Raw genomic sequence first — 12,433 nt, 5'->3', positions numbered from 1 at the left:
GAGACTGTACCACTGAATCTCACAGGCCTCCTACCACAAAAGTTCACACCACAACATCAGAAAGTCAAAACACATCAATTTAAGAAGCAGAAGCAAACAAGAAGAGTCTCACAAATAGTGGGAAGACAAAGAAACAACCCCAATAAAAAGGAAAGGAGAATCCTCAGAAATAATGCTAAATGAAATAGTCGCAAGTCAACTATCAGGTATTGAATTCAAAACAATGGTTATAAGGAAGCTCAATGAGCTCAGTGAGAATTACCAAAAGCTACAGGGAAGCTATGAGGAACTTACTGCAAAATATATCAGCATAAAAGAATACACAGAAACAAAGAACACAGAATCAACAAGAACAAAGAAGAAATGAAGAATAGAATTTCTGAATTAAACGACACAGTAGAAGGTATCAAAAGCAGGCTCAATGAAGCAGAGTATTGAATTAGTGAGCTGGAAAACAAGGTAGAAAAAAATACCCAGAAAGAGCAAGAAAAGGGGAAAAAAGACTCAAAAGAATGAAGAGGGGTTAAGGGAAGTGCAGGACAACATGAAAAAACAGAATAATATACATATAATAGGGATACCAGAAGGAGAAGAAGAGGAGCAAGGAATAGAAAACCTGTTTGAAAAAGTAATGATGGAAAAATTCCTTAATTTAATGAAAAGAAAAAGCCATGCAAATCCAGGAAGCACAGAGGGTCCCAATTAAGATGAACCCAAAGAGGTCCATTCCAAGACACACAATTAACATGGCAAAATTTAAAGACAAAGAGAGAATCTTAAAGGCAGCAAGGGAGAAACAAGAAATAATATACAAGGGAGCCCCAATAAGGCTAGCAGCTGACTTCTCAACAGAAATATTACAAGTCAGAAGAAAATGGCAAGGAATATTCCAAGTAACCAAAAGCAAAGGTTTGCAACTGAGACTACTCTACCCAGCAAGGCTCTCCATTAAAATGGAAGGTGAAATAAGGAGCTTCCCAGACAAAAGAAGGCTAAAAGAATACACCTCCACCAAACCAGCACTGCAAGATATGCTAAAGAGACTCCTTTAAGAAACAGAAGAAAAACAGTGAGAGAGAAAGGAACAAAGTTACAAAGGGAGTAAAACAGCAATAAATAAGTACCTATCAATAATAACCTTAAATGTAAATAGATTAAATGTTCCAATCAAAAGACATAGGGTAGCTGAATGGATTAGGAAACATGACCTGCACATATGCTGTCTACAAGATACCCACTTCAGAACAAAAGACCTACACAGACTGAAAGTGAAGTGTTGGAAACAAATATTCCAAGAAAATAGACAGAAAAAAAAAACAACCCTGGGTGGCAATGTTAATAATTGACAAAATAAACTTCAAAACAAAGGCCATAAAAAGAGACTCAGATGGATACTTCATAATAATGAAGAGAAGAATCTATCGATAAGACATAATAAACATTATAAACTTATATGCACCCAACATAGGAGCACCCAAATATATAAGAAAAATCCTGGCTCTGGCTGGTGTAGCTCAGTGGATTGAGCCCGGGCCTATGAACCAAAGGATCGTGGTTCGATTCCCAGTCAGGGCACAAGCCTGGGTTGCAGGCAGGTTCCCAGCAGGGGACCCACAACAGGCAACCATACATTGATATTTCTCTCCCAATCTCCTTCCATTCCCCTCTAAAGATAAATAAATAAAATCTTTTTAAAATTTGTTTAAAGAATAAAATATTTAAAAAAAGAAAAATCCCAGAGGACTTCAAGAAACATGCAGATAGCAACATACTTATACTAGGGGATTTTAACACCCCACTGTCAAAAATGGATAGATCTTCCAAATAAAATATCAACAAGGATATTATGGCATTAAACAATTCCCTAGATGAAATGGATATATATATATATACCCTTTATATATATATATATGTATAAATGGATATATATATACCCTTTATATATATGTATAAATGGATATATATACATATATAAAGGTTATATATATATAACCTTTCATCCCAAAGATCCCAAAGAAAAAAAAGACATATTCTTTTCAAATGACATGGAACATTTTCAAAGATAGACCACATGATAGGACACAAAACAAGCATCAACAAATTCAAGAAAGCTGAAATCATATCAAGAATCTTCTCAGACCACAAGGACCTGAAACTAGAAACCAACCTCAAGGAAAAAACTCAAAAGCACTCAAATTCAGGCAGATTGAATAGCATGCCATTAAACAATGAATGGGTTAAGCATGAGATCAAGGAAGAAATCAAAAAGTTTCTGGAGACAAATGAAAATGAACTCGCGACAGTCCAAAACTTATGGGACACAGACAAAGCAGTCCTGAGAGGGAAATTCATAGCAATACAGACCTATCTAAAAAAGATAGAAACATTTCAAACAAACAACCTAACTGTATGCCTACAAGAACTCAAGGAACAACAAAGACAGCCCAGAGCAAGTAGAAGTAAGAAAATAACCAAGATCACTTCCGCCAAGATGGAGGCATAGGCGGAGATGCCATGCTTCCTCACACAACCAAGTTTAGAGACAACTAAATAATAGCAATAGAAAACACAGCCAGAACACAGAAAATTGAACTTTTCGGAAGTCTGATAACAAAAAATTCTTCAGCCTGACCGGTAAGAGAGGCGAAACCAGCAGCTGGCAGAGCGGGGTTGCACAGGAAAACTCGGTCAGACGGACTCAGGTGTGCAGAATCCAGGCGCAGGGTTGGACCTGGTGGGCAACTCAGCAAGCAATCGCGGGGAAACAGCGAGGGAGCAGGGCTGTGGGTTGACTGTGGTCGCGCATTCGTGTACGGATAGACAAGTGAGGAAGTGGGCTATTGGACGAGAGCCAGCAGCCTCAGCTGCAAGCGGCGGGGGGGGGCGGCGCCGCCATTTCCCCGCTCTGACCACGCCTCCACATACAGCGTCATAACCCAGCGACCTAAGTGGCCCTGCCCCGGTGAACAACCTAAGGATCTGCTCTTCACCCAGCTGTGAGAAACAACAGAGGGGGCCACCATTTCCCCGCTCTGACCCCGCTTCCACATACAGAGTCACAGTCTAGCGACCTGGGAGTCCAAGGCTCCGCTCCTCATACTTAACGGGTGCGAACAGACCAAAAATGGCTTAAGAAGATCTCAAAGCCCCAGAGCCAATAACTCTAAGCGATGAAGAAATAGCAAAACTCTCAGACGCACAGTTTAAAACACTGGTGATCAGGATCCTCAGAGAACTGGTTGATTATAGCCACAAATTAGACAAACATATGAAGGTGAAACTAATTGAAATGAATGGAATTGCACAGGACACCAATAGCGATGAAAAGGAAACTGGGACTCAAATCAATCGAGTGGACGAGAAGAAAGCAAATAATGGCCAAACAGAAAAGAGTGAAGAAGCAAGAATTCGAAAAAATGAGGAGAGTCTTAGGAACCTCCAGGACATCTTTAAATGCTCCAACATCTGAATTATAGGGGTACCAGAAGGGGGAAAGGCACAGCCACCAGTGGAAACCTTATTTGAACAAATAATAAAGGAGAATTTCCCCAATCTGGCAAAGGAAAATAGACTTCCAGGAAATCCAGGAAGCCCAGAGAGTCCCAAAGAAGTTGGACCCAAGAAGGAACACACCAAGGCACATCATCATTACATTAGCCAAGATTAAAATGAAGGAGAGAATCCTAGAAGCAGCAAGAGCTAAGGGGTCAGTCACCTACAAAGGAGTTCCCATCAGACCGTCAGCGGATTTCTCAAAAGAGACCTTACAGGCAAGAAGGGGCTGGAAAGAGGTATTCCAAGTCATGAAATCCAAAGACCTACAACCAAGATTGCTCTATCCAGCAAAACTTTCATTTAGAATGGAAGGACAGATAAAGTGCTTCTCAGATAAGATCAAATTCAAGGAGTTTATCATCACCAAGCCCATATTATATGAAATGTTAAAGGGACTTATCTAAGAAAAAGAAGTTAAAAGAAACATGAACAGTGAAAGGACAACAAACTCACAGTTATTAAGAACCACACCTAAAACGAAAGCAAACTAAAAGGACAGCTAGATCAGGAGTGGAAACATAGAAATGAAGATCTCAAGGAGGGTTAGCAACAGGGGAGTGGGAGGAGGAGAAGGGGGGAGAAGGTACAGAAAATAAGTAGCATAGACAGTAGATAGAAAATAGATGGAGGGGGCAAGAATAGTATGGGAAATATAGAATCTAAAGAACTTGAGACACATGGTCTTAAACTAAAGGGGGGGGTAATGGTGGGGACGGGGGGTAGGGTGGAGGGGAATGAAGGGGGGAAATAGAAAAACTGTAACAGCATAATCAATAAAAAATTAATTAAAAAATAAAAATTAAAAAAAAAAGAAAATAACCAAGATCAGAGCAGAATTAAATAATATAAAGACTATGAGAGAGATTACATAGAGAGATTACAATTGATACCACGGAAATACAAAGGATTGTAAGAAACTACTACAATGAACTATTTGCCAAGAAATTTGAAAACCTAGGTGAAATGGACAAATTTCTAGAAAAATATCTCCCAAAAAGGAATGAGGAAGAAGCAGAAAGCCTGAACAGACCAGTAACAGCTGAAGAAATCGAAGCAGTATCAAAAAACTCCTGGCACACAAAAACCCTGGACTGGATGGTTTCACAGGAGAATTTTACAAAATATTAAGGAAGAGCTAATCCCATATTCTTCACAGACTATTACAAAAAAATCCAAGAAAAAGGAAGACTCCCAAACTCTGTTTATGAGGCCAGCATCATCGTAATCCCCAAACCAGACAAAGACACAACAAAGAAAGACAACTACAGGCCAATATCACTGATGAACATAGACATTAAAATCCTCAACAAAGTACTAGCAAACCACACCCAGCAATACATCAAAAAGATCATACACCATGATCAGGTGGGATTCATTCCAGGGATGCAAGGATGGTATAATATTCACAAATCAATAAATGCGATATATCACATAAACAAAAGGAAAGACAAAAATCACATGATCATATCAATAGACACAGAAAAAGCTTTTGATAAGGTACAGCACCCATTTATGATAAAAATGCTCAGCAAAGTGGGAGTAGAGGAAGCATTTCTCAACATAATAAAGGCCATATATGAGAGACCTACTGCCAACATCATACTCAATGGAGAAAAATTAAAAGCTTTCCCCTTCAGATTGGGAACAAGACAAGGATGTCCACTTTCACTACTTCTTTCAAACATAGTATTGGAAGTCCTAACCACAGCAGTCAGTCAAGAAAAAGAAATAAAAGGCATACAAATTGGAAGGAAGGAAGCCAAATTGTCATTGTTTGCAGGTGACATGATAGTGTACATAGAAAACCCTATAGACCCCACCAAAAACTTCTTGATCTAATAAGTGAATTTGGCAAAACAGCAGGATACAAGGTCAATATTCAGAAATTGGAGGCATGTTTGTACACCAACAATGAAATATCAGAAACAGAAATCAGGAAACAAAATCCCATTTGCTATAGCAACAAGAAATACAAAATACCTAGGAATAAACTTAACCAAGGAGGTAAAAGACCTGTACCCAGAAAACTACACAACACTGAAGAAAAAATTAAGGAAGACACAAATAAACAGAAGCATATACCATGTTCATGGATTGGAAGAAGTAGCATCATCAAAATGTCCATACTACCCAAAGCAATTTATAGATTCAACACAACCCCATTAAAATACCAATAACATATTTCACAGATATAGAACAGACATTTCAAAAATTTATATGGAAACAAAAATGACCCTGAATAGCCTCAGCAATTTTGAGAAAGAAGAACAAAGTAGGAGAGATTACAGTACCTGACAACTTATGTTCAAGGCTGTGTTAATCAAACGGCCTGGTACTGGCATAAGAACAGACACATAGATCAATGAAACAGAATAAAGAGCCCAGGGACTTCCGCCAAGATGGAGGTATAGGTGGATGTGCCGTACCTTCTCACACAACCAAGTTTAGGGACAACTAAATATGAGCATCAGAAAACACAACCAGAACACGGAAAATTGAACTTTTCGGAAGTCCGGTAACAACAAATTCTTCAGCCCGACCGGTAAGGGACCGGTAAGGGGCGAAACCGGCGTCTGGTGAGGGGTTGCACAGGACTAGACGGACCCAGGCGCGGAATCCAGACGCGCGAATCCAGACGCATGGGTTCCAAACCCAGGATTGGACCTAGTGAGCGACCGAGCAACCCACCGGGTGAGCGACTGCTGAGGAGACAGTGGGGAGGCGGTGCTGCGTGTTGACTGCGGTTACCTATCTGTGGGTGAGCGGACAGGTGAGGGAGTGGGCGCTTGGACCGGCCGGCGGTCCCCGTGGCTTGCAGCAGTAGAGGGCGCCGCCAAATCCCCGCTCTGACCACGCCCCCACATACAGCGTCACAACCCAGCGACCTGGGAGTCCAAGGCGCCGTTTCTCCCGCTTAAAGGGCCAGAACAGACCAAAAATGTCGCAGGAAAACCTCAGAGCCCCAGAGATAAATCTAAGCGACGAAGAAATAGCAAAACTCTCAGACGCACAGTTTAAAACACTGGTCATCAGGTTCCTAATAGATCTGGTTGATTATAGCCACAAATTAGAGAAACATATGAAGGCTAAACTAAGGGAAATGAATGGAATTCCACAGAAAACCCATAGAGATGAAAAGGAAACTGGGACTCAAATCAATGAAGTGGCCCAGAAGAAAGCAAATAATGGCCAAACAGAAAAGAGTCAAGAAGCAAGAATTCAAAGAAATGAGGAGAGTCTTAGGAACCTCCAGGACATCTTTAAACGCTCCAATATCCGAATTATAGGGGTACCAGAAGGGGGAAAGGCACAGCCACCAGTGGAAAACTTATTTGAACAAATAATAAAGGAGAATTTCCCCAATCTGGCAAAGGAAATAGACTTCCAGGAAATCCAGGAAGCTCAGAGAGTCCCAAAAAAGTTGGACCCAAGAAGGAACACACCAAGGCATATCATAATTACATTAGCCAAAATTAAAATGAAGGAGAGAATCCTAGAAGCAGCAAGAGCTAAGGGGACAGTCACCTACAAAGGAGTCCCCATCAGACTGTCAGCGGATCTCTCAAAAGAGACCTTACAGGCAAGAAGGGGATGGAAAGAAGTATTCCAAGTCATGAAATCTAAAGACCTACAACCAAGATTGCTCTATCCAGCAAAACTTTCATTTAGAATGGAAGGACAGATAAGGTGCTTCTCAGATAAGATCAAATTCAAGGAGTTCATCATCACCAAGCCCTTATTATATGAAATGTTAAAGGGACTTATCTAAGAAAAAGAAGTTAAAAGAAACATGAACAGTGAAAGGACAACAAGCTCACAGTTATTAACAACCACACCTAAAACGAAAGCAAACTAAAAGGACAGCTAGATCAGGAGTGGAAACATAGAAATGAAGATCTCAAGGAGGGTTAGCAACAGGGGAGTGGGAGGAGGAGATGGGGGGAGAAGGTACAGAAAATAAGTAGCATAGACAGTAGATAGAAAATAGATGGGGGGGGGCAAGAATAGCATGGGAAATATAGAACCTAAAGAACTTGGGACACATGGACATAAACTAAAGGGGGGTAATGGTGGGGATGGGGGGCAGGGTGGAGGGGAATGAAGGGGGGAATAGAACAACTGTAACAGCATAATCAATTTTAAAAAATAAATAAAATAAAATAAAATAAAATAATTAAAAAAAAAAAAAGAATAAAGAGCCCAGCAATAAACCTGAGTCTTTTGGGGCAGTTAACCCAAGTTTCTATGGACAAAGAGGGCAGGAGCATAAAATGAAGTAAAAATAATCTCTTCAATAAATAGTGTTGGGAGATCTGGACAGCTACATACAAAAAAATGAAACTCAACCACCAACTTATGCCATACACAAAAATAAACTCAAGATAAATAAAAGGCTTAAATATAAGTTGTGATACCATGAAAGTCTTATAGGCAGGAAAATCTCAGATATTCCACATAGCAATATTTTCACTGATATGTCCCCTAAAGTAAGGGACATAAAGGAACAAATTAACCAATGGGACTTCATCACAATAAAAAAGCTTCTGCATGGCTAAAGAAAACATCAGCAAAATGAAAAGGGAACCAACTGTATGGGAAAATATTCTTGCTAATGATATCTCAGACAAGGGTGTGATCTCCTGATTATATAAAGAACTCACACAACTCCATACTAGGAAGACAAACAATCCATTTAAAACATGGGCAAAGGACCTGAATAGACACTTCTCCAAGGAAGACATACAGATGGCCTATGGACATATGAATAAAAACTCAACATCACTAGCCATCAGAAAGAAGCAAATTATAACCACAATGGTATATCACCTCATACCAGTAAAAATGGCCATCATTAATAAATCAACAAAGAACAAGTGCTGGCAAGGATGATGGAGAAAGGAACCCCTAGAGCACTGTTGGCAGGAATGCAGACTGGTGCAGCTACTGTGGAAAACAGTATGGAATTTCTTCTAAAAATTAAAAATGAAATTGCCTTTTGATCTAGGAATTCTACTGCTGGGATTACACTCTAAGAATCCTGAAACACTAATTCAAAAGAATCTGTGAACCCCAATGTTCAAAGCAGCACAATTTACAATAGCCAAGTACTGGAAGCAGCCTAGGTGCCAATCAGTAAATGAGTGGATCAAAAAACTGTGATACATTTACACAATGGAATCCTATGCAGCAGAATGAAAGAAGGAACTCTTATTCTTTCCAACAGCATGGTAGGATCTGGAAAGCATTATGCTGAGTGAAATAAGCTAGGTGGTGAAAGAAGAATACCATATGATCTCACCTATAAGTGGAACCTAATTAACAAAACAAACAAGTGAGCAGAATATAACCAGAGACATTGAAATCAAGAACAAACTGACAGTAACCAGAGGGGAGTGGGGAGGGAAATAATGGGGAAAGAAGAGAAAGGGTCATCAAAGAATGTGTATAAAGGACCCACGGACAAAGCCAAACAGGGGTAGGATTGAGGGTGGGAGGTGAGGGTGGGTGTGGCAGGGGAAAGTGGTAGTGGGAAAATGGAGACAATTGTTCTCAAATATTAATGAAAATGATTAAAAATAAAAAGAATATAATGTTTTAATTTTATATTTTATTGTTTATGCTATAAAGTTATGCTACTTCCCCCCCTTCACTGCACCTCCACCCAGCCCACTCCACAATTCCATAATCACTCCCCTCATCATTGTCCATGTCCATGAACCTTCATATATGTTCCATGGCTAATCCCTCATCTTTCAGTCAGTCCCTGCTTCCCCCCTCCCCTCCTCTTACAGTTGTCAGTCTGTTCTATGTTTCTATGCCTCTGGTTCTATTTTGCTTGTTAGCTTATTCTGTTCATTAGATTTCTCTTAATAAGGGAGATTTCTCTTATAAGGGAGATATGGTGTCTGTCTTTCACTAATAGGCTTATTTCACTGACTGGCTTTTGCTGTCACAAAGGAATTACTTCTTTCTGCTGCATAGGATTCCATTGTATAAATGTACCACAGTTTTTTTACCCACTCATCCACTGACGGGCACTTCAGGCTGTTTCCAAATCTTGGCTATTGTAAATTGCGCTACTATGAATGTGGGGGTGCATAAACTCTTTTGAATTGATGTTTTTGGATTCTTCAGGTATATTCCCAGCCACAGAATTGCTGAGTCAAAAGGCATTTCTATTTTTTGTTTTTTCAGGAAATTCCATACTGTTTTCCACAGTGGCTGCACCAGTCTGCATTCCCACCAACGGTGCTCTAGGGGTTCCTTTCTCCATCATCCTTGCCAGCACTTGTTCTTTGTTGATTTATTAATGATGGCCATTTTTACTGGTATGAGGTGATCTATCCTTGTGCTCATAATTTGCTTCTCTCTGATGGCTAGTGATGTTGAGCACTTCTTCATATGTCCATGGGCCATCTGTATGTCTTCCCTGGAGAAGTGTCTATTCAGGTCCCTTGCCCATGTTTTAATTGGATTGTCTCCCTGGGGTTGAGTTGTGTAAGTTCTTTAAATGTTTTGGAGATTAAAGCCTTGTCTGACGTATTGTTGGCACGTAAGTTCTCCCATACAGTCGGTTCCTTTTTTATTTTGATAATGGTTTCTTTAGCTTGGCAGAAGCTTTTTTATTTGTATAGGCCCGTTTGTTTACTTTTTCCTTTATTTCCCTTACCCTGGGAGATATATCAGCAAGAATATGGATGCATGACATGTCTGAAATTTTACTGCCTATGTTTTCCTCTAGGATTTTTATGGTATCACAACTTATTTTTAAGTCTTTTATTCATCTTGAGTTTATTCTGGTGTATGGTATAAGTTGGTGGTCTGTTTTCACTTTTTTTGCATGTATCAGCCCAGTTCTCCCAACACTATTTATTGAAGAGACTGAGATAGGTAGAAATTGAACTTAAGGTGTAGAAAGAGAAATTGCTTTCCACTGGAAAGCTGGTTGTTCTAAAATTAGTAAAGAATGACACATTTTTCTTTAAAAACAAATGATATTTATCCAAAAAATTTACAAAATTATCCCTAAATAGGTGATGGTATGCTGCATAATTTCTGTTTTACAGTAGCTCAACATTAACTGACAGGAGGGACCCCAGCTAAACCAGAAAGGAATTAATACCATAATTTTAAATGTGCAAGTTGAAAAAGAAAAGAAATTCTAGTTAAACATTATAAAAAATTTCAAAATTATTAAGATGATCAACTTGGACCATCAAACCAGCACAACTTTAATTCATAGTTACTTTAACTTTTAAGATAGAAAGAAAACTTAAACATATTAACTTAGATTTTTTATGTTAAAAAATAAATAACATTTTAATAATACAAAATTAACTTTAATTTAAAATAATTCTTAAGTCATTCATAACAATAACAGTCTAGCTGAGTTTGTAGCTCTTAGGCTTTAAAATAATTTAATAAACCATTTCTTGGCATCAATAATATAAATGAACAAATTGATATTGTTCTGAGCACTTTAGATCTGCTGCCTCATTTATACCTTCTTCTATTTTACCTATTAACAAAAACAAGTATAGTGAAGTTAAACTATATTCCCAAAGTCAAAAAGTTAATAAAGTTGCAACTTGGATCTGACCAACTGTAGGTCTGTAAAGCAAATCCCCACTCTCGCCCCAAATATACATATATTTCTCAATACAACTGGATTTTTCCCCTCATTGTCATCCAGAATGAAGCAACTTTTACAGTAATGTTTATTTCAGTTTTTTACTAGAAGCCTGAATTATTTTAATTATGTTTTAAAGTCCCCAATCACCCTTAGTGTCCTAAAAAGAGATCATTTTATCTGATCTCATATATGTTAGCATTCACACTTACCCTGAGCTTGCTAAGTCATCCACATCCAGAAAGGAAGAAAGGTGGTTGACAGATGGAGCCTGCTCTCAGTCATTTGTTGTTGCTGATATTAGTTTTTCTTTTTATTACTCAAGCTTGCTGTAGCATTTTCTTTCATTGTCACAATAAAAGTTCTCCTAATCAGTTTCAGTTATGTAAATTTTCTTGTCTATTGAGTAACTTCTCCATGATCTTTCCCTTTTCAGTTTTCATCATTGCAGATCATTGGGGCAAAAATAACTTATTGTATCTTGTCAAAGGGATGCTTGATTTTGGGGCAGGCAGCCAAAGTTTCCCAAGGAGAAGCCAAGATGCTAAGAGGGGAAGCCTAGGTTGGGGAATTTTGATAGTCAGCAATATCCCCTAAAGTGCTGACCAAAAAGCTTCATCTCACTCTCATGCAAAAACTTCACATGTTAAACTCAGTTCTCAGACTGGATAAATATAAGCTGGGATCATTTTAATAAGCTTTCCCAAGGTCCAAATATTTATTTCATATCTATGGAGGCATCTTTCATGTCCATTGCAAGATGAACGGTGGGTTGACCCAGCAATTCCAATGCTGGGAATGTACCCTAAGAATCCCTGAAACACCAATTCAAGAGAACTTATGCACTCCTATGTTTATAGCAGTGCTATTTACAATAGCCAAGCTCTGGAAACAGCTTAGGTGCCCATCAGTAAATGAATGGATCAAAAAACTGTCCTACATTTACACACTAGAATACTCTGCAGCAGAATAAAAGGAGCTCCTACCCTCTGTGACAGCATGGATGGAACTGGAGAATATAATGTAAGTGAATAAGCCAGTCAGTGAAAGACAAATGTGATACAATCTCATTTATAAGAGAAACCTAATGAACAAAATAAACTAATGAGCAAAATAGAACCAGAGATATGGAAACATGGGACAGACTGACAGCAGCCAGAGGGGAAGGGAATAATGGTGGAAAGAAGGGGAAGGAATGAAAGGACTAGTCAAAGGACAGGCATGAATGACGCATGGCTGTGGACAATA

At 38.9% G+C, this 12,433-nt stretch overlaps 1 protein-coding gene across 1 annotated transcript in view; it reads right to left on the bottom strand.

Moving 5' to 3' along the window:
- The window catches only part of PDCD1LG2 (programmed cell death 1 ligand 2), a 107,868-nt gene extending 96,390 nt beyond the window's left edge, over positions 1-11,478 (bottom strand). Inside the window, exon 1 of the mRNA XM_037143595.2 lies at positions 11,398-11,478. The gene's annotated coding sequence lies outside the window, so the exon portion shown is untranslated. The remainder of the gene's footprint in view (positions 1-11,397) is intronic.
- Between the last annotated feature and the right edge of the window lie 955 nt (positions 11,479-12,433).

This window comes from Artibeus jamaicensis, unplaced genomic scaffold (genome assembly GCF_021234435.1).
Source record: "Artibeus jamaicensis isolate MK-2021 breed Jamaican fruit bat unplaced genomic scaffold, CSHL_Jam_final scaffold_1964, whole genome shotgun sequence".
Classification (NCBI taxonomy): domain Eukaryota; kingdom Metazoa; phylum Chordata; class Mammalia; order Chiroptera; family Phyllostomidae; genus Artibeus; species Artibeus jamaicensis.
The sequence above is the reverse complement of the archived record's forward strand: the minus strand, read 5'-3'. Positions and strand labels throughout refer to the sequence as shown.